The sequence below is a fragment of the Manduca sexta genome, chromosome 20 (assembly GCF_014839805.1).
Source record: "Manduca sexta isolate Smith_Timp_Sample1 chromosome 20, JHU_Msex_v1.0, whole genome shotgun sequence".
Classification (NCBI taxonomy): Eukaryota; Metazoa; Arthropoda; class Insecta; order Lepidoptera; family Sphingidae; genus Manduca; species Manduca sexta.
The window spans coordinates 7,809,082-7,831,128 of NC_051134.1; the positions used below are offsets into that span (position 1 = coordinate 7,809,082).

Sequence of the window (22,047 nt, forward strand, 5' to 3'; positions counted from 1 at the left end):
TTATGTTTTACGCGAATGTTAGACATTGAAATTAAACTAATTTTGGATTCTATCGCGGTTTGAGTATTTTTTATTTTCTCCCGACGTTACCAACAGCTAAAAATTTAAAAAAGTTGTATGATTGTAAAATGTAGGTAGATATTGTAAATTTGACTTTACGGATGAACAATAACTCAGTCCCCCCCCGTGACCATGAAGGCTGCAGTCTTCGAAACGTCGGGAGAAAATAAAAAATACTAAAACCGCGATAGAATCCGAAAATTAGTTTAATTTCAATAAAATAGATACTTGTTTTACCCCTATGACGTCATTTGCGTCGGACGTCTATACACCTTATAAAAATCGCAGAAGGTCGCTGGATGCGGGCCGCTTCCAATAAGTCGATCTGGAAATCTTCGTGGTAGGCCCATGTTCAGCAATGGACATCCGGCTGATGATGATTACCCCCATATGTAATTAGGGATTACTGTTCACTACTACTAGTTTTTCATTAACTTTATGTCCAATATCAAATGTCTTTTTATATAAACAACTTTAAGTAATAATTAAATATTCTCATGTACCACTCATCATAAATGCAACTATGTTCGCCTACGTATTAAAGCATTTTATTTTCATTAATTTTTATTTTACTGTGATTTTATACGTCTTTCTCCAATTACTAAATGTATTCGTTATTATATGATTAAACAAGTAAATAATGAGATACGAGTACCCATGCTCTCTAACCCTGATAAGTTATCAATGTTTATAGATTCCACGAAACTTGCATTCTGTTTGTTCACGTTTTCTTTTGTAATTGAACGGTAGAGCGGTTATGTAATTACATCAAATATTAATATATTTATTTTTATTTAATATATCACACATTTTAACAGATATTTTGGTAGGTACTCATATACAAACAGATTGTAAATGTGTTACATCAATAATTTGTCCTGTATAAATGACATCTAATTATTATCAGACCTACTTATAAACTTGTTTTAGCGTTAAGAGTTGGTTAAGAATTGCTTCAATAGCTGTCAACCGGTTTTCTAATTTAAACCTTATTAAGAGGCAAAATGGAGGGTTTTGACTTACACCTGTTCAAGTAAATTTGTGTTTCAACCAAGCATAGCTTTACAAAAAGTTTATAAGTTTATGTTTATGAACACTTTCGAAACGACACGGATTTTTCTATAGATATTTTCCATTCCTGTGGCACAAGGCGTTTTACACCTGGCCATAAATCAATATTTTCTTTGTCGCACTGTTAACAAGAAATGCACAAGATGTTTTAGACCTGGTTTCGCACTCAACGTGTTAATAGAGGTGGATATGTCATTACAATGCGCAATTTGTAGAGTTGAAATCGTCCTAATTGGGAAGCTTGCATTCATTATGCGTAATTACTAGCTGTCTTTTTTATACATCTCTTTCACGACACGCGCCAAGAATGTGTGCGGAATAATGTTTTGTTTCATTAGTCGGAATGACATATGTGTACTTATAACATTGGCTGGTTTCGGAATTTCATTTAATGTTAATTGCACATTTATCTCGATGTTTAGATAAAATGTAAGTAAAATATAAACTAATGTATAAAGCCAGCTTGTATACTCTCTCTAAGAAAATCTCCTTTCTTTCGAGGATCCGACTGGGTGGATACAATTTAACTAGTTTTACCAAGAAACAGAGTGAAAACACTATTCCTTCAAATTTAAAGAGACTTACAGCGGCGCATTATGAGAATTTATGTCCTATATCTCAAGGTGATGAGAGCAGTACACTTTGCGGTGCTCGTATAAAAAAAGTACCACACACTTTTAAAATAAGTACTTGATGTTGTTGCTATTGTATAATATAGGTATTATCACTTGCGACAGCACTATATCGCTTTTCACAGGCAAGCGGCTTGCTCCTGTTGTCATTCAGTAAAAAAAGAATAGTGTAATTTAAACTGTATGTATTCAATTTCTTATAATAAAATACATTAAAATTTCACACAATAAATTTTTGGTACATTAACACAAATACAATTTACTACAACGCCATCTATCGGTATAACTTAAAACTAAGACGGATTTACTAGTGTCGCGGTCATAATTCCGTCACGGCTTCACCGTTTAGGGTTAAGATCTCTATGGCATGTTCCGAAGGCGGCCGCCAGCACGGTATTTCAGCGTATAGTGGCTCCGAGGTTGTTGTATCAATAACATCAAGCTTCGCCTCGCATTTCAATGATTCTAATGTAGAGTCTCGAATGGTGCGCTGTATATGATGTAGTTCGCCACAATCGCTCATAGATGGCGTTAAAGAACAACGAGCTTCCATTGGTACAAAATCGTGACTCCGCCGTGGCAAATGATCATAGTGACATTCCAAAATGCCTGCAAATTAGTTCAAAATCTTTAGAATAAGAAGCAAAGGTATAATATGATTTAAGAGAATAAATATAAAAATAGATCAGGTAAATCAGTCGTATAAAAGGTGCTAGATGTATTAAACAGCTTATAGAAATCACATTTGTTTACCTACATTTTTATAATAAATTAAAATTTACCTCTGAAGTTTTCCAGCATAATAGGTGAAATAGTTTGTACGACGACGGGCCTCATAAATTGTTTGAGATTTCTGTCCAATGTCGATATTGGCTGATAATGACATTTTTCTGACATAGGCGGTTCTGAAATCAGTAGACATAATATAGACACAAGCAAAATAATATAATACTTTTTATTTCGTTAATATAATAGGTTTTCGAAAATGTATAATTTTTGGACGGTAAGTACTTGAATCCTGAACCCAAAATTATATTTTTCGTCCGTCTATTTAGAAACTAAAGGTAAACATAATGTTTATCCACAAAAATTATGGTTTCCGTGAGACTTTCATTCACGCGGATGGAGCCGCTAATAAAAGGTAGCAAATTGTAATGGAATCGGAATAATTGTATGCCTCATGAGGGAATGAACTCATGACCTTCGCGTAATTAGCACGATGCTTTGACTAACTAAGTTAATGAGCATGTACTTGAAATTTTGCAGCGAGCACTGAGTATTAATTTAATTTATTTATGTCTCAAATAGGCGAGCGGAGTTATAATTGTTTTGCAGTGCTTTTATTTCAATGTTCTGGGTAGTTCTTCTTCTGTTTGTATTACTAGCTATTGCCAATATAATATAGGTATAATAAAAATACATGAAGTTAAAAAATAACATACCAGGCAAAGGAGTATGGAATATACTTCGAACATAAGGAGGCGGTGCGTCGCTGCCGTCTATCATGACTTGCATTCGAATATCATTTATCTTTCTAACATCTTCATATCGCGGCCTCCTGCACCTCTCTATCATGACTATCACTACAGCCACTGTTATCACGGCCATCATTACCCCACCAGCGATGCTTATCACCGATATGAGATCGATGGAGGTCCTCCCAGCCTCTTTCTCCCCCATCACAGCAGTGATATGCTCCGGTTCTGTCAAAATATGAAACGTTTCTTCATCCGTAGGATCTTCTGTGGTTACTTTGTAATTTGTTAGCATTTTAGTATGGTTAGATTTTTTTTCAACCACCACTTTAGTTGTTTGTTTTGTTGCGATTTTAGTTATGTTTTTTCGATCTGTTATATGCTTATGTACAGGATTCGATTTTATTGTCACCGGAGTAGTGCTAACAATTGCATTGGTTAATAAAGTCTTTTTATCAGTCGTCTGTATAGTGTTAAATGAAGAGACAGCCGAAGAGTTAGATTTTTTAACGTAATCTTTGTCAATCATGCTATTAGTTTTGTTATTTTCTTTTGAAGATGAATCCTTTAAGGTTGCTTCTTGAGAGGGTATGTCTTTTACTAAGATCTCGTCTAGCTTTGTATTTCTAATTGTTGTAGTTGCCATTGTTTTTACTGTAGCCGGCGTTGTATAGATATACGTTGACATTGGTTTAGTAAATCCTTCCGTCGATTTATTGTAGGACTTCATCGTTGTGTTAGTTTTTTGCGCTATAAATGATGCGGTTGTCAAAGCAATTTTTTTGAAAGTTGCGTAAGACACTGATGTTGGTATTATAGATACTATTATGGTCTTTGGTGTAGTATTTGTTGTGAAATCTTTGTTAGTGGCAACTCTATGTTTTAAAACATCATAGGTTATCTTTTTCGCCTCTATTGGTTCACCTTTTGTGCTGGTTTGATCCAAATTTCTTTTGGTTTAAATTTGGTCGTGGTTGAAACCTTCAACGTGGTATCTGGTTTCTTTGTTGTTTCTGTTTTTGTTTCTTTAACTGTTAAGGCTATAACTGTTGTTTCCTTGGACGTTGTAACTGTTGTTGGTTTAGTTGTTTCACTATTAACTGCAGTCAGTTCAGTAGTTGGACTTAACTTTATGGTTGTAGATGTTGTAGAAACAGTTGTGACTGCATGTTTTTCAGTGGGTTTAGGTCCAGTTAATGGTATAATGGTAAAAGGTGTTGTCACATGTGGTGTCGTCATCTTTTCACGAGTTATAGTCGGTGTGGTTGCAGTTTCTTCGTTTGTCCCATTTATATTAAAATTTGTAGAGGCATACGTTTCTTTTTTGTCTTTTATAATATTTTTAGATGCGACAGTAGGTATCATTTTGACTTCTATACTTGGTGCAGTAGGTTGTTGTTGTAGTATGATTTCAGTTTTATTATAAACTGGAGTTGTCTGTAGGCTCTCTGTTACGACTGGCTCAATGGCTTTCGTAATCGATACCAATACAGGTTGTTTGTGTGATTCAGTTGTTGTTTGAAATATTGTTTTATGGCTTTCAGTGGTAGTTTGAACGACTTCGGTAGTCTTTTCGCTAGTCATAGGAGAAGTTATTTTTGTAGAAGCGATAGTAGGAGCTATAGTAGTAATTGCTACCGATGTGGTTGCTGTTGTAGATGTAAAAGCGGGCAATATGGCAGTAGCTTTAGCAGTGGTTTTAGTTTCAGTTGTAGCACTAACAGTGGTTGTGGAAGGTGTAGGCATGGAAGAAGTTTTAGTGCTGGTATAGGTTATTAGTGGTGCTTCTGGAGTAGCAGCTGTTGTTGTCGTCGTAGTAGTTACGCGGAGCTCACAACTGAAACATGTTAATAACAGCGTTATTACGAATACGTCAACGTCTATCTTCTTTTAAATAAGGAATAATATTAAAGGAATTCGATAAAATTAATCAAATACTTAAAAATAAGTTACAGTAAGAATTCAGTTATTTATTATTTTACGTAAACTAATTGTAATAACATTAATATAAAGTGGCCACCCACCTCTCACCTTGCCATCCGCGTTGGCAGTGGCACTCGCCTGTGACCGGGGAACATTCCCCATGCTGGCATCGTGGACATTCGTTCACACAATTAGGTCCCCATCTGTTTTGTGGACAGTCTGAAAAAAGATATTGCAGGAACAATATTATTGCTTGGCAATATAGGGAAATGCAAGATGAACATGCATGGAATGAAGGGAAAAGGAATGGATTGCTTCTTGATCTGAGTAAATTCAAGTAAATTTGTAGGAAGATAGAACTTCTTAAATCGAATAAACAATAGAGAAAGCACATAACATCGCCAGAAGATTGCATCGGTAGGTAAAATATTAATTCATGTAGAGACACAGATATTCTTACGATTCAAGATGCTGTAAGGATCACTGGTAATGTGAAGTGACTGTTAAAAGATATTATGATTATGATTGAAATCATTATCATCAGTTGCAGGATGTCTGATGCTGAACATGGGCCTTCCCCAAAAAATTCCAGATCAACTTATTGGAAGCAGCTCGCACCCAGCAACCTCTTATGACTTTTATTAGATCATTATTGTATTAAGCCACCAAGGAGGTGGACAGAATATTTAAAATATTTATTTCTAACTCGAGCAGAAAAATAGTAATCTTGTTTTGGAGGCTCCACTATTTTTAGTTTTAAAATTAATGTTATCAGTCCAATTAATTAGTTGCATATGTCACCGCAACATGGCGATGTTTTTTTATTTTCATTATTACTTTGTTAATGAACAGGTCGTTTTTGATTGCCAAACGTGAGCGCTTGGAATTGGAATTTGAAATGCGACCGGCAAAAAGGGTTGGAGACAGCAATACCAATGTAAATCTTGGACTTACCTTCGGAACATCTGGGTCCAGTCTTCCCATTGGGACATATGGGAACACAGGAAACGTCCCTCATTTTGTATCCTGGACAGCACACCGCCACTTCTGCTGTCCGTTCTTCTGTCTGAAATGCAGTTTAATGTAATAAATAATTATAACCATCAGTCTTTTATAATTTAGTGCACTACAGCTTGCCGGGCCGCGCTACTGCAAAGACTATTTAAGTCTTAGTTACTCAGACTGATAAATTAAAATAAAATAATTTGTAAGTTACACAGGCGAATATAGTTGCAGTTATGACAGGTTAAGATAAATTATAATAATTATTATTTCAATTAATAAAGAGTTGCTTATATTCTAAAAGTAAAAATAAAAATAGCAAAGAAGCCTAACTTCAAGAGTGTTTGGCAATCACTACTGGTGAGGATATAGGCCCTAAAATGCCCTTTTAGCAAGATTCTTTATGATACTATTTTAAAAATATTATAAAGCCTTTTAAAATACTTAGAGGATACTCTGGACAGGCGAAGCTTTATGCAAATAGTCGAAGAGCATAAGTCAATAAATTAAACCGATTTCTAAGAATGCAGTTTAATTAACGTCATTGACAGCCCTTTTACAAACGGTCTAGTTTTTCTCAAGGATTGTTTATTTAACAATTAGAATGATCATTATGTGTAACTAGGGTAAAGCTTGCGACTTTGCCTGGGTGAAAGACCTATCCTAGTGTTATAATCCTTCTATGTGCTTGTTCATGGATAATTATTCTACATATGAATCCAGGGCTTGATCTATCTGTATGCTTAATTTGTTCGGGCATTCTCGCATTTATTTCTTACAAACATTCAAACTTCCAAAGATCTTTACCAAAATCAGCATTAATAATATTAGAAAGATTGTCTCCTTTTGGATAGTGGACTTTTAACCATACCTCAAGTCGAGTAAGGTCCCTCATCTCGGTGTTCCACTTGGAGCATCGTGGTGGCATGGAGAAGCACCATTCGTAAGTACGGACGGACATCGGAGCGCGGTACTTCACTCTCTTTGTTATGTTGTACCTGTAACAGATGCTAGGAACTCAGAACTAGAAGAACAGGCATTATGCCAGCATAAATTTAAACCCCATTACACGAAAAGTAACATCAACTTGAAGATTGAATTACAAAGAATGGCAGTATGCATTTGTTATACTGAGGTATTAATGGCTGTTCCAAAATACAAAGTCAAATTTCAATTTCTAACCTTCGCATAAACATAAAAAATCATTGTAAATTAGACTGGTTACAACATCATTTATTCCAGATCACAATGGCGCTGGCACTACTCTTCGTAGGCATAAATAGGCACACGGATGTAGCATGTCGCAGAAATAATTGGGCTTAGTTTTTACGACCGACCTGATTTCAATTGTTCTATATAACACTATCCCATATGTGACAAAAATACACATAAATGGTTTTAAGTCTGTTAAGTTCATTACAAAATAGTTGTTTTGAAAATACCCTAATTAGATTACATAATACCACTTACTTTTGTTTGACCATGCACACGTTGGGTCCGTTTAGTGTGGTCACCTGCATCACCATCGCGGCCATCACTACGACAATCGCAAACCACCATTTTGTCCACACACTCTTCAAATTCACTAACACCATCGTTTTCGGCGCAGCACTGTTCACTCCGGTCCGTATCGTTTCAAATCACTTTTGTAAGTCATTTTTGTTTGTTTCTCATGCTATTTGCACCTTGAAAGAATTAAATATTTAGTACAAATAATATCAATATAAATATGTAAATATTCAGTCAAAAATTCATTCACATTTCCTTTCTCGCAACTCATTGTCATAACGTTGATACACCAACAAACAATGAATTAAGTTCTCAGCTGCCGGTCCTAAACGTACCAATAGACAGCATCCTTGTGGGGTCAACTAACTCGGTCGGCATAGGGGAACGAAGAGGGACGGTTGTGTTAATTGTCATAACCGTTAGTGTCGGGCAATGAAGCAAATGCCATTAGTTTACGGGAAAACCTTATTGGAATATGGCAAAGGATAGACAAACAATCAAATGCTCGACATCTCAGGATCAAAATTGCTTTTAAACTTTTTAAATTGGTTTATGAATTTTACGTGGGTCCTCACAATTTACCACACCTACACAGATTAATAATGTGATGATGTTTTATGAATTTCGCGATAGGAGTAATATAAAGAAGATAAATGAGTTCAGTTAGCTAGAATATCTACGTAATAGTAGCATAATACTTTGTAGATACTTTAAAAAAGCCACGCAATGTCACAGCGGATTTGACGCCAATGTCCGAACACGATACTGATAAATCTCATTTCCAATAAAATAAGGGTAATTTACATAACATTTTTGATAATGATAAAAAAATATTAAATGCTTTTATAATATTTTAGACAAAAAATATCAATTTTAAAGTATGTAGTGTAATATTGATCTCACTGAGTGTTGAGAACACAAGGACATAATTGCTTTAGGTAGACTTGCGCTGCAACTTGTATCAAATCGTAAAAAATACCTAATTTCGGCTTGATTTCTTTATCACTAGCTTTCGAGCTCGACTCTACGAAACTTTTTTAAGGCATAAATCTCATTGGAAATCTGCGTGACTTGCTAACAACCAGTCAAAAAGGAAGATCCCCTCACTATTTATCAGGATACAAACTAAATCCAAGACTCACGGACGTATGTGGGTGGCATAACCTCATAATATAGCTTTCAAATGCTAAGTGTTTACGATCCTCAGCCAGCAATTGGGAGGCAGGATGCACTGATTGCCTCACCATAATCTACGCTGGCATCGACCTCTGAGTCGTCAGTCCTATTGATACCATTATCGCTTAAATTATTTTTCATTGTACGATGATATTGGCAATTGCGACAATTCAATATAAAATCTGCAGATGTATTGCAAATGATGTTTTGAAGGCAGATTTCTTTTAGTCTACGTTTTAAGTGGATAGCAAAGGCAGCGTACAGATGGCATTAATCGCTCCAGTAATTTAGCGACTTTTGTAGGAGAAAGACTCCACATGGGCAAAGCCGCAAGCAACACCTAGTTGTTTATATTTATCAATCAGATGTAACCCCGAACATCTATAATATTTTGTCAGGCCCCATTTATCGTAACTAGTTCTGATGGACCCCTCCTGCCCAACGAGCTGTTTCCGTCGCTCTATTATAAATGACTACATTCAAATCTATGCACATTAGCATTTGTCAAAAATTACGCTGATGCGATCTCGAAGGATTTATAGTCTTTGCCTAGGGTTTCTCGGCAACAATACGCCTACAGAGACTAAGAATCTGACTCTCTGATCTCTGGGAATGTTCAAACTATCATGAATCCACAATGAAATTTACTTTGACTTCGACTTTGTACATAATGTCTATTCAAGACATTGTTAGCTCATTCTGTGTAGAACGGATCGCGAGAAATTAAAAATTTTGTTCAATAAGAAAATGTATGTTGATATTCTTTAATTTTCGACCAACACCGCAGTCCCTCGTGAGTATGACGGCTGCAAAGCTTCGCAACGTCGGGAGATAATAATAATATTATACTAAATCCCGATAAAATTCGAAAAATAGTTTTATTTCAATGTCTAATATTCGCGTAAACGTAACATAGCATTATGACTCTACACTTATAAATTACATAATAAACATTATCGACTCCCCTGGAGATGAGACCAAACCTAAACCAACCATAATATTTCAAGCTCCAACTATCACACTATGACCTCTATGAGCACTTCCATGCGAATAGCAAAAGTTTCATAATTTTTGATACTATAAAAACTATAGTTGCTAGAAAATTAGTTAATGTTGTGCTAACAACTCCGTTGTCAAAGGATGTGGTCTATTTAGATACGCAATCTATTGCGCAGTTAATATTGTGGTATGAAAATTTCATTTATATCATAACTGTGAAAGTTTGTGAAGAGGTTGAGCCATTCATATATATATTCATTTTCGAAATTTATCTAGTATTAAAAAATTTGTTTATGATAATTTTATTTTTGACTGACAAACACACTCACTGTTCCATTGCCTTCTGTTATTAATTTGACTGTGTAAATAATTTTTCGGATGTTATCGCGTTTTTTTATTTTTATTTTCTCCCGTTTCGAAGACTATGCAGCCTTCATGGTCACGCGGCGGACTGAGATGTTCGTCGTCTGAAAAGTCAAAGTTAGAATATCTACCTTCATTTTAATATTATACAATATTTTAACAATTTCAGCTGTTGCCGGTCCGATCTACGCAGAATGAGCTCATAGTATCATGAAGTTCGAGTGAGTGATATCAGCCCTGTATTTTGTATTATTATATACTGCCCATTGCTGAACACGGCCCTCCTCTACTGGGAGGGTTAAGGCTTTAGTTCACCTGGCTGGCCTAGTACGGGTTAGACTTCACAAACCTTCGAAATTCTTATGGAGAATTTTCAGGTATGAATGTTTCCTCATGATGTTTTCTTTCACCGTTTCTCCATTTATACGTCAACTGAATTGTGATGTGTTTGGAAGATTAGTTTATAAAAATATATTGAATTAACATATAAGGTACTTTTGATCGCAGCAATACGTTTTTCTGAGAATAGGAAGGTTTGTTTATATCGAACAACTGTAAGTCGAAAATACACTAAGGGTTCCGCATCCCATAAATTTAATCATGTTATTATTTGTCATAATCCTTATACTATACATTTTCAAGTTTGTGATGATGCATTTCGCTGTAATTGGGTAAAATTTTGGCACATAAATACCTGTTTCTGGCTTCGGCCATTTTAAATGTCCGTTTTTCTGGGATATAATTATACATATATAATATTTATTATAGGGGCACGGCAAAGTGGCCCCACTGTACCTGATGATAAGTGGAGTAGGGTCCAATAGAATGTCGACTGACGAGAGATGATTACCCCTCGACAGTCGATACAATTATGCCGGCCTGTTAGAACAGGATATATAATGGCTGATGCTGGAACGCAACGCATTTACGTGGGCCATTATGGCCGGTTTTAACACCTTGTGTACGGTAGTCGCAATCCGGGTGGATATAACATATATTCTGGCATCCATCCATCCTAATATTTTTGAGATATGTTGTATCCCAGAAAAATCCACATTTAAAATTTAATTACAGGAAAGCACTTTCTCATCGACATCGCTCTATCTTAAACCTAAGCCGGTCTCCGTAAATATTTCGCTACTATTACATTTCGATACCCTTTCAATGTTCTAATGGTTTAGATTTCAGTATGCTTGTCTAAAAGGAACCCTAAAAGTGAACTCTAATAAATTACACAGTTAACAGACAATTAAAACGAAGCAAACACGCATGCGCTATTTGGGCCACAATGCAGCAAACGTGGCACAACGGAAGATTAATTGGTTTAATGAGTATAACATGCCCGTCCGTTTGGTAATAACAAAAGTTAATTCAACAATTATAATCCATTAAGGAATTGAATGCTAGATAATGTGTTAGGGACTGAGAAATACTGTCACGAAATTGACCATTGTAGGAGAGAAGCGAATGCAGTCAATCTTGCTTTTGTGCTTGGGAACAATGGCGCTTATGTAGAACTCATCAGCTCCTGCAGGCCTGGTTGGGACAATCAGTATTTAAGTATAAGATGACTTCTGGCCGCACACACTCTTCATCTCACAATCTTTGGAGCCAATTTTTACTTTAAAGCTGCATACAGCACAGTCCATTCTCTATTAACGGTATGTATCACGAAAAGTCTAAGAAATAACAATATTTATCGAATGAGAATCCGAGACCAGACCTCTCTTCATTCCCCTGCCCTTTTTTCTATGATTGAAATTTGGGTGATAGAAGTACTCCGGTAAATACAAGACCGACAAAATTGGTTATTTAAATAAAAAACATTTAGGTATTTATTATCGTATTTACCTTGAAGGATCCTTTAAAATATTTAATATTGAAAATCAGAATAAGCTTCTCAATTATTAAGTAAAAATACCTATAAAATTATTTTATTTCAGACTTTAAATTATAAAAGTCTCCGAGTATACTATCATAACACTAAAGTAAATGATTAAGAACCGACCAATAGGAACTTAGAACTTTATTTCATATGAGGAATTAAGTTCATTCAATTCCATATCTTGTTCATTCAAGAGATTTGAACAATCAAGGTCAGTTCTTTTATGAACGAATCATCGTCGCTTATCTGATCCTTTACCAGATTGGCCTTTGGCATTGCGTTTCAGTAATTTAGATCCCCACTCGACACATTACAATTTCTATAGTAGTTTAATTGGTATTTTTATTGAAGTTCAAAAGAATTGTGCTGATATGGGCATTTTATGAATACGTTTTATTTTTTTTTATGATTATTAAAAATATACTGTCTTTTTATGTGATTTCAAAATCTATTTAATATGAAAACGCTCTAAACAAATAAGTAAATACCGTTTTATTGCGCAATAGTGGCGTATGACAGGCAAAATTGTAAATCTCGAGCTACTTAATATATCAAATATTATTTTAATATTATTTTAGAAGTATCTGTGATGCACCCATAATGTTAATCTCTGCAACATCTGCGAGAGAACTACCTATGGCCTTAACTTCGCCTGTATACATATGTACCTATATAAAATGCCTAAAAAATATATAATATTGTGTATTTGGAACCGTAAAATTAATATTTTAATGTTGAACAACGTGGATTCCGAACATACAAATAATAATACAATGGTTACGAATGCAGTGATAATAATAACAATTACAAAAAAGTATGACTTCATAATGGAAGTACCAGGAAAACATAACACAAGTGTTAGTAATATGAGATAAACATAATGTTATGCGATAATAAACGCTGACATCGGGAACAATTGTATGGATTAATGAAATTAAAGGTCACTTAACTTGGTTTATTAACTTAAAACGATCTTGATGATTGGTTAAGTGTACAGTTTAGGGGGGATTGGGTTTCAAAAATTCTTTTAACTTGAACGAATATAACTTTATAAGACCATAATATGTGATCAGACATTCACAAACATTCTCAACCAACATTGCAATGGGCATCATAAGAGACGTTTCATTCCAAGACATGAATACATTTGGCATTATCAGACAAACTAACGGTCTTATATTTCGAAATGTTGAAAAGTCTTTTGTTGATATGCTTCCAGGACATCGTTTCAAATCTACATTTAAAGTTAATTCAATCTCAGTGTTTATGACAAATAATAAACATAAAAACATCTATGAAAACTTTCAAATTGATATTGAAACATACTAATATTAGATTGAACAATACAGTAAGAGCACCTAAAGTTGGCCACTTTGAAGTTTCGAGTGGCGATAATAGTATTGTTTCTAGGGAGTAACGAGTGACGACAGATAAAGAAGGCGTTTGTCGTGTTAGTTTTAAGTTGGCCAACATAAAGCAATCGCACTGTATAAGGATCCTCTCAACTCTGCGTTAAATTATTAAATTCCGATATCAGATTTGATCCTTAGGTATTTAAAAGTGTTAATTATATTTTGATTCGAGTATTACGTGAGATTGCAATGATTAGTAATCCGTATGGCAACAGGCTTGTTTTTATTACAACTAGCAATTTGTAATGCAGTGTGAATAATGTAAGGAACTGCTAAACGAACAAGCTGAAATGGTTGTATCTCAGACTAGGTCTGGGAGTATAAGCGGGATGATTTGTTGCTATTGTTATGGTATTATATACTTACCCCTTATTCATAAACGTTTTTTATCTAACGACCGAGTAAGGCTGTGATAACAAGTCTGTTTCTCAGTGCTGACGGCATGGCAGTCTTCACAGTGCGTAGACGTAGGGCCGTTGTGATTGGCTAATATTGAAATACAACAATAATAACCAATCACAACGGCCCTACTGAGAAACAGGCTTGTTATCACAGCTGTACTCCGTCCTTAGATAAAAAACGTTTATGAATAAGGGGGTTAGCTTTTTCATATGGATTTTAAACGTCAATATAATTTAAGATTGTACTGTCGTGATCTAGGAAATATGGTATTTTGCTCTGGTAGTTACAATAATAAGATCCTTATCAGTTTTTTCCTTTGTACTAAACATTAATAATTATTGTTAGCATTTGCAAAGGAAGTTGCACCATTTTATTAAAATCTAATTTTGATGTCAGTTTACGCCCATTTATACTTACTGGCTGTTTGAATTTTAAACATAATAAGTTTTATTTTAAAAAAAGTTTACTTTGTTATTCAAGTTAATAAAGTTAGGTGCGCCTTTTCTCCCCTTCAATGTTTCTATAAATATTAAAATCAAATTACAATGTAGGCCTATATATACAGCTCATAGGTATAACATGGTAGCTTATCAATGAAGTATTTTTCAGTTCATTAACTTCAGAAAATATCTCATAAAACTGAACATCACCTATAAAAATTAAAAACAAACACTCACATTTGAAATTCAGTCATTTTTCACTACACATTCACCGCACTCAGTACCAGGCGCGCAGACAACGGGAGAGCACCGCACAAGCAGCTCCCTACAGAACCGGGATGCGACTAATGCCCGACGCCTCTCTTGAGATAAACAACTAGGGTTGTTTTGGAATTGTATAACGTTTTATGATGATTGTCATACGAAACTTAATATTTTACTATTACATTATTAATATGAAATAATTCTCTTTGTAAGGAAACATAATTTTGATATTCCCAGAATTTTGTCAAGGTTTAGGGCTTGGCGTTAATATGTCCCATATAAATCTAGCTCACAGAAGGTAAGTCAGATAATCTCAAAAACATAATGAATCTTAAGGTATAAGTGCGTATAGTAAATTCATACCAAATAAAGTCGAAAAAATGTCTGATTATGCAACACTGTATTAAATCAAAGATGAACAAGTGAACTTTAGTATCTTTTTCGGACAATTCCAATGGTATTTCACAATAATGAGGCCTTAATGACTCCTCTTTTGGAAACGAATAAAAAATATAACAACGCATCTTCAAATCATGGCCAAAATCGAATATTGCAAAAGCGTTGACATTTAATACAGCAAGTAATGAGTTTTTTAAACATATATGATTACACCAACAACCAATGCTTGTTAAAATAGTTCCTCTCGGCACGGTCCTTTTACTAATGAGGGGGGGTTCTAAGTACCGTCTCACATGGTGGACTAATGCATGTTGGCTTCACACCTACTTCGAAATCGTTATGGAGAATTAATCTCATGTAATGATGCTTTCTCGATTTTTTTAGTTGCTAATTTCTGGTTATATTGCATCGTCAAGGAATTTCAAACAAATATTGTTAATGCACTTACTTTTTTGGAGGAAAAACACATTAGTTTGCAGTGAATGCAAAAGCCAATAAGTCTTCGATACGTGACTAAAAATCAAAGTCGCAACAAAATTGTTACGTAATTCACGTAAATTTAAGAAATCATCACTTAAAATGCATCTCATATTCAATAACCGGGGAAACGTAAACAGAGATGCAAACAGTACCTGATTACATAAGGGGAGATATTCCAGTTACAGGAATACGGGAATTCAATAAGCAGTGGAGATGGCGCCGTTATGGCGGGATGTGGCAATATTATCTTTACTTCCGGTTTGTTGACTTGATCTTTGAATGGTAGAAATGAACAGCAATAGCAATCTTTGATACCCTCGGTGTACCGCCTTATTGGTGTGAAAACGGGCCACGAAGTTTTAATATATTTTAATTTTTTTTTTATTGCTTTGAATGACAAGACGTGCTTGCCGTTGGCCTGATGGTAAGCGATACGTCCATAAATCAAGACCGCCCGTAAACAGTATAAAACCCATCCAACACCTTGAATTACAAAGTATTGCTTGGTATTCCACTGTGCCCGCCAGCCTTAGACATGAGATGTTAAGTCTTATTATGTCCAGTAGCTACACTGGCTACATAATATTCTTGGTTCCTTCCAAGCTAAACATGATTTTTTTGATTCATTGTATATGGTATCTAATTTTGACGAGACGAGTGGAATCCGCGGTAATCTGGAATATATTATGACAAGTTTGCTTAAGTCTTCCGACAGTCTACCATGCTATGTCTATTGTTAATCGACATTATTTTGAGTCTTTAGTTTCTATTACGAGCAAAATATTGTCACTTTAAAAAAAAAGTAAACAGATTTGCAACTTTTATCCTAAACTAGCTTGCAGCTCCGTTTGCGTGAAAAAGTTTTTCTGGGATAAAATAAATAAATATAATTATATAATTTATTTATCACGTAGGTGAACAGTAGCACTTATGATACGTTAAAATAATTCATAAGGATAATTATTATTATTTCTAAATAACACTTAAAGTCATTTATATTATAACTATGGATATTTTAAATTAGGGATAAAATTCATAAGGAATACAAGGCATAAGCTAAACCAAAGTAGCTAGCTCAGGTTGGCAGGTAGGTAGTAGGGGTAGTAGGGGCTCTTAAATGTGTTGTTGGAGTATAAAAAGTAGCCTAAGCGTTCAGAAGCGATGCAATTTCCTATTATAATTGAAAAGAAAACGGTTTACTAGTTACTGAGATTAGCGCTTTAAAACAAACAAACTCTCTCATCCTTACTTAACACGGAAATAACCAGGAGTTTTAGCAATACAAAGGAAAAGTACTAGGGGTACATAACAAAGCAAGAATTAGCGTGGATCAACAAACAGCTCGGCGCCTCACTGGCGGGAGACGCGGCTGTCTCGGCTGGCCCCTGGGGCCTTATTCTCTATCCCGCACGTTATTTTGACAGTGCGTAACAAGCACGGAACACACCGCATCATGTTTAGGACTATAGAAATTTGGCTTACAGAATACCATTCCACGCACATTTCTCGAAGATAACATGACACGGCCGCGTTACGCGTTTACACTATCTTACAGAATAAGGGCCCAGTACGAACTCTGTTATATCGCTCGCTAATAATGTTACCAGCGGCACCGAATATAAAGTGAATCTGGCTGTAAAGATAAGTTTATTTTTACTTTAAGTGGTTGACGACACTTGTTATGAGATTATGACGTCCTAGTAAAATTATTTTGATTATAGTAACAAATTATCGGAATTATTAAGACAAAGAACTATTGAAAAAACACATTTCTGCTAATAATAATAAATAGTACTTAATTATAAAATGTTTTTTGTCTTATTAAGTGACTAACTTTTATTACTAATCAGAGGAACTAAAACTAATCATTGCTTATACGAGTATGTATGCCTAATTACCTACCTATATAGGTAGATTGGTTGTAGACACTCGCCCGTCTGCTATTTTTTGTATATCTTAAAAAAACAGACGCCCTTGAATCTAATGATACAAGTAATATAACAAATGTTTGTTTGTTTATATTGAAGAAATAGACTAAACTGTAAGTACCCTATTTACAACAGTAATAATGTGTTCGTCCTGTTCAGGGAACAAACAAAGCAACGAAGATTTCCCATACAAAGTACCAGGGCAACAAAAACGCACAGAGCTTGGGGAGCGAAGGCGTCGAGTGGCGACGTGGTGGCGGCATCCATCCCCTATCAACTGTTTACTTTAGATAATAGTGGGGAGTCGTTTGTGGGGCTATGTTTACTAGATATGGAGCTCTTAAATGTGTTGTTTTATATTAAAAAGCTTGATTTAAATGTCTAATTGTTCATAAGGCAACGCAGTTTCAAAATGATTTCAAGAAACGAGGCATATTTTTCTGAAACTGCAATGCACCGTGTTAGTAGTAGTAATTATTACTATCTTAGAGAAAACTGATGTAAAACAACAATTAATATTCTATTGGTAAGGTGAGTGAAGTTTGCAAAACATAAGATCCCCCGTTTTTATTCCTTTCCATTATATTAAAGTCGATATTTCATTCATTATTATTTTGGTTCTATCATAAAGAGCCGTATAATAGATGCAACTTATTTTCGCCTTAAATTACGATACTAAAGACGCCGTTAACTTAAGGGTACCATCTTAAGATAGTCGTTGCATAATTAACTCATTATTATCAGTTCAAATTACATTTATAGTTCCAATATGTGACGGATTTTGAGAGCTGAGTTTTACTTATTAAATACGGCTGACAGCTGAGAACAAGCTCTTAAGTTACAACTTAAGTATTGTTTACTAAATAGTTCACTACATTAAACGTCTACTTGAGATCCTACTCAAAGTTAAGATTGATGTATTAATACGACCGTGAGTTTTATACGTCACTAGCTGACCCGACAGACGTTGTCCTGTCTTAATTATGTAAGCATGCGCGCATTCTGCCGATCGCTGACAGTTATTTCAATTCACTCACAGTTATGTAAAATTAATATTATCGTTAAGTTTTCTTAAATTTTCTAATTTTTCGCGCATTTTTTTGAATTTTTTCTTTCATAAGAACCTTCATCCAACAATAACAAACGCAACACAAAAAAAAAATTGTGAAATCGGTCCAGCCGTTCACGCGTGATGGCGTGACTAAGGGAAATAGCGATTCATTTTTATATATATATATATTTTTATTTATTTATTTATTTTTATATATATAGATAATTTGGTAAGTTTTATTATGGATAAAAATTGTATCAAAACGCTGTTCTACTAGCCCAACAAAATAACGGACGTTCAATATAATACAGTTTATTTTGGCTGCTAGGTAAATACTCGGTTATTTTGGACATTTCTCAATTATCGATAATATTATGACGATTGTAATAAATAATAACGGAAAAGTTAATGTTTACTAAGATTACATCCTTACATAATATAAAATCAAAGTCCGCCTGCCGCGTCTGTCTGTTTTAATGCGATAAAGTCCAAAAGTATGTGACGAATTTCGAGGAAATTTTGTATGAAAATTGTTTGAAGACCCAAGTTGATTGTAAACTCAGTCACAATTATTTTGGCCCAACTCGGGATTGGAACCTAGGACCTCAGTTTAGTAGTTTCTGAGATTGGCGCGTTCAAACATACAAATAAACTCTACATTTTTGTACATTAGCATAGATTTAACGGATTCAGAGGATTAATGCAGCGATAGCCTAGTTGGGGGTGGAAAGGACTGCCAAGACGAATGTCCGCAGGTTCAAATCCCAAGGGCACACACCTCTAACTTTTCTAAAAAATAATGTGTGTATTCTTTGTGAATTTATCGTTCGCTTTAACGGTGAAGGAAAACATCGTGAGGAAACCTGCACATCTGAGAAGTTCTCTATAGGAAATTCGAAGGTGTGTGAAGTCTACCAATCCGCACTAGGCCAGCGTGGTGGACTACGGCCTAACCCCTCTCAGTAGTAGAGGAGGCCCGTGCTCAGCAGTGGGCAAGTATATAATACAGGGCTGATATTATTTTATTATTTATTTTTAACGGATTCAGTACCCAATAGAAAAGAAAAACATCATTTCCCTACGGAACTAGTCTTTAAAAACGATTATTCTTTGTATTAATCTACTAATATAAATAAATAAGCCCGTATGAGAGTTATCTCCAGCTAACACTTTATAATGAACGAAGAGGATTAAATAGGGGCACATTATGGAACGTATTCTATACTTAACCTTATTTAGGCTAAAATCTTTCTTATTATTATATTTAACATGGCTCTCACTCTTGGTTGCGCCCGCGTAAAAGTCTAATCGATTATTTGATTCTGAGATAACAATTTGGAATCAAGTAATCGATAAAATTTGCTTTATGGATATATTTTTTATTCGCCCGGATAGCGATCACCGTACACAAGCTGTTAAAACCCGCTATAATGGCCAAAGTGTATCGCGTTTCGGGATGAGCCTGTGTATATCCTGTTGCAACAGGCCGGCATAATTGTGCTAACAGCCGAGAGATCATCTCTCGTAAGTCTACATTGTGTTGAAATCCACTCTACTTACCATCAGGTGCAGTGGGGTCGCTATGCCGTGTATAAAAAAATAATACTGACGGCCTTAATGACATAGTTCTATTGCGTGCGCAGAACGAGGTCCTGGATGTCACTCACGGGTTGGTGATAGGTTTTTCTGTCTGGAGTGTGGAAGTTGTGCCTAATATGTCGATAGGCTCGTCCTCTATCACATCATAGGACAGAACGCACATGGTCAAAAACGTGTGGTTTATTGCATCTACCCGTTCTAAATCAAAGGCGGTATTTGTGTGTGATTAAGAAACACTGGTACTTGGTTAAAGCTACGAATATTTTCTCATAGAAACCAGCAAGTACTTAATTATTATTAAAAATAAAACTATTGTTAAATGTTTTATTTTTTATTTATAATAAAAATGTTATCACAACTTAAATAGATTGTCATGTTAGTTTCGCTATTTACATAATGAAATTAAATATAATAAGAATATATTATTATAACCCTGAGACACTGAAATATGGTCAACCAACACATACAAGTGATAATTCTTTGTACAAATACTATAAAAAATAATTCTACATTATATTTTTAATACAAATCTTGTACAAAACGTGTGCGTACAGCGCACTCGTGCGGTTACTTATATAAACTAAATTTAGTTTGAAAGTTTTACCAATAGATGGCGTTCAACATACGAATGAAGAACCAATTATATACTCTATGGACTGTATAAAATGAATTATCATTTTCTTTTTTATGCACATATAATACTTATACAACAATTATAAAATATTGTCAGTAATTAAATAAACTACGTATTAGTTCCATTAGGGTCCGAGAGCTTAATTATTCGCGATTTATTAACTTCCCTTATTTGAAAATCTCCAAAAAAGGTATTGTAGAATTGAGCAAAGGATACGTAATATTAATCATTTTCCGTTTTTAATTGAAGTTTTCAATAATGTTACAGTGCTGAGTTGTAAAATTAATATTTTATACAAATTATTTGTTTTATGTTTTTCATTTCTTATGTTATTATATCTATCAACTCTTGGACCCTTATTCCCAAGTTCACCGCCAGCGAGAAACCATGGTCACAAGCATGGAAGCCGTCAATATGGTGACAAAACTTGTGACGTCATAGTGCTGTTGTGCAGCATTGTAAAACCCGCCGTAGACTTGCAGACCAGCTGTTTCAATGCTGGAAAAGACAAAACATATTGTTTATACACATTTCATTTTAACTTTACTAGGTATGTGGTAGTTAGGTCAACTGTAAGGTAGATTAAATTCCCAGGTCGGGCAATTAGAATTTGTATATGTAGGTATATGAATAAAAATATATCCCTGAATTGCTTTGGAATAGAATTTGTGTCTGATAAGATTGCCCATAATAATTGTCGTAGAAGTCGGTCTGGAAGAGGCTTATGCCCAATAATGGTCATTCTATGGCTGATGATGATAAAGATGATTAATCATCTTGTCCTGCTTATTGGGACATGCCCTCATCACATAGATTTGGATATAAAACTAAACATAGAAACACTAATTGAGCCTTTGCTTAACCATTCGAGAATAAAGCCATGAATTTGTAATATTAAAATGAGTATTAAAATTACCTAAATTTACAATAATCTCCATCATAACTCCATCCCAGGTATTCACCAGTTCTGAGGTTCTCGCTGCTCAGCCAGTCTTCCAAAGGTCTGAAGTAGTCCCGCATAGCCGCCCCGTTCAACCTGGATTCACCGATAGCATCCTGGAGGATCGTAGACCAGGGAGCAGAGGAACCACGCTCCATGATACGCCTGAAATAACAAACATGATATTTTAAACCTGGGATATAGTATATCTAGAATGAAAAGTCCAAAAGTATAAAAAAATACACTGTAAACAAAAAATGGTGGACTATAGATATTTTTCTAGATTTGGACAACAGTATAACCCCACTAACTAGATAGTGATTAGATTGGACTCTTGATAAAGTCTTCATTGACGAGGGATGATTATTTCTCGCCAGGTAACATAATTATGCAGGTTTTTGTG

At 34.9% G+C, this 22,047-nt stretch overlaps 1 pseudogene; it reads right to left on the reverse strand.

Moving 5' to 3' along the window:
* Positions 1-2,003: 2,003 nt before the first annotated feature.
* LOC119189916 lies at positions 2,004-14,759 on the reverse strand (annotated as a pseudogene).
* Positions 14,760-22,047: the final 7,288 nt, after the last annotated feature.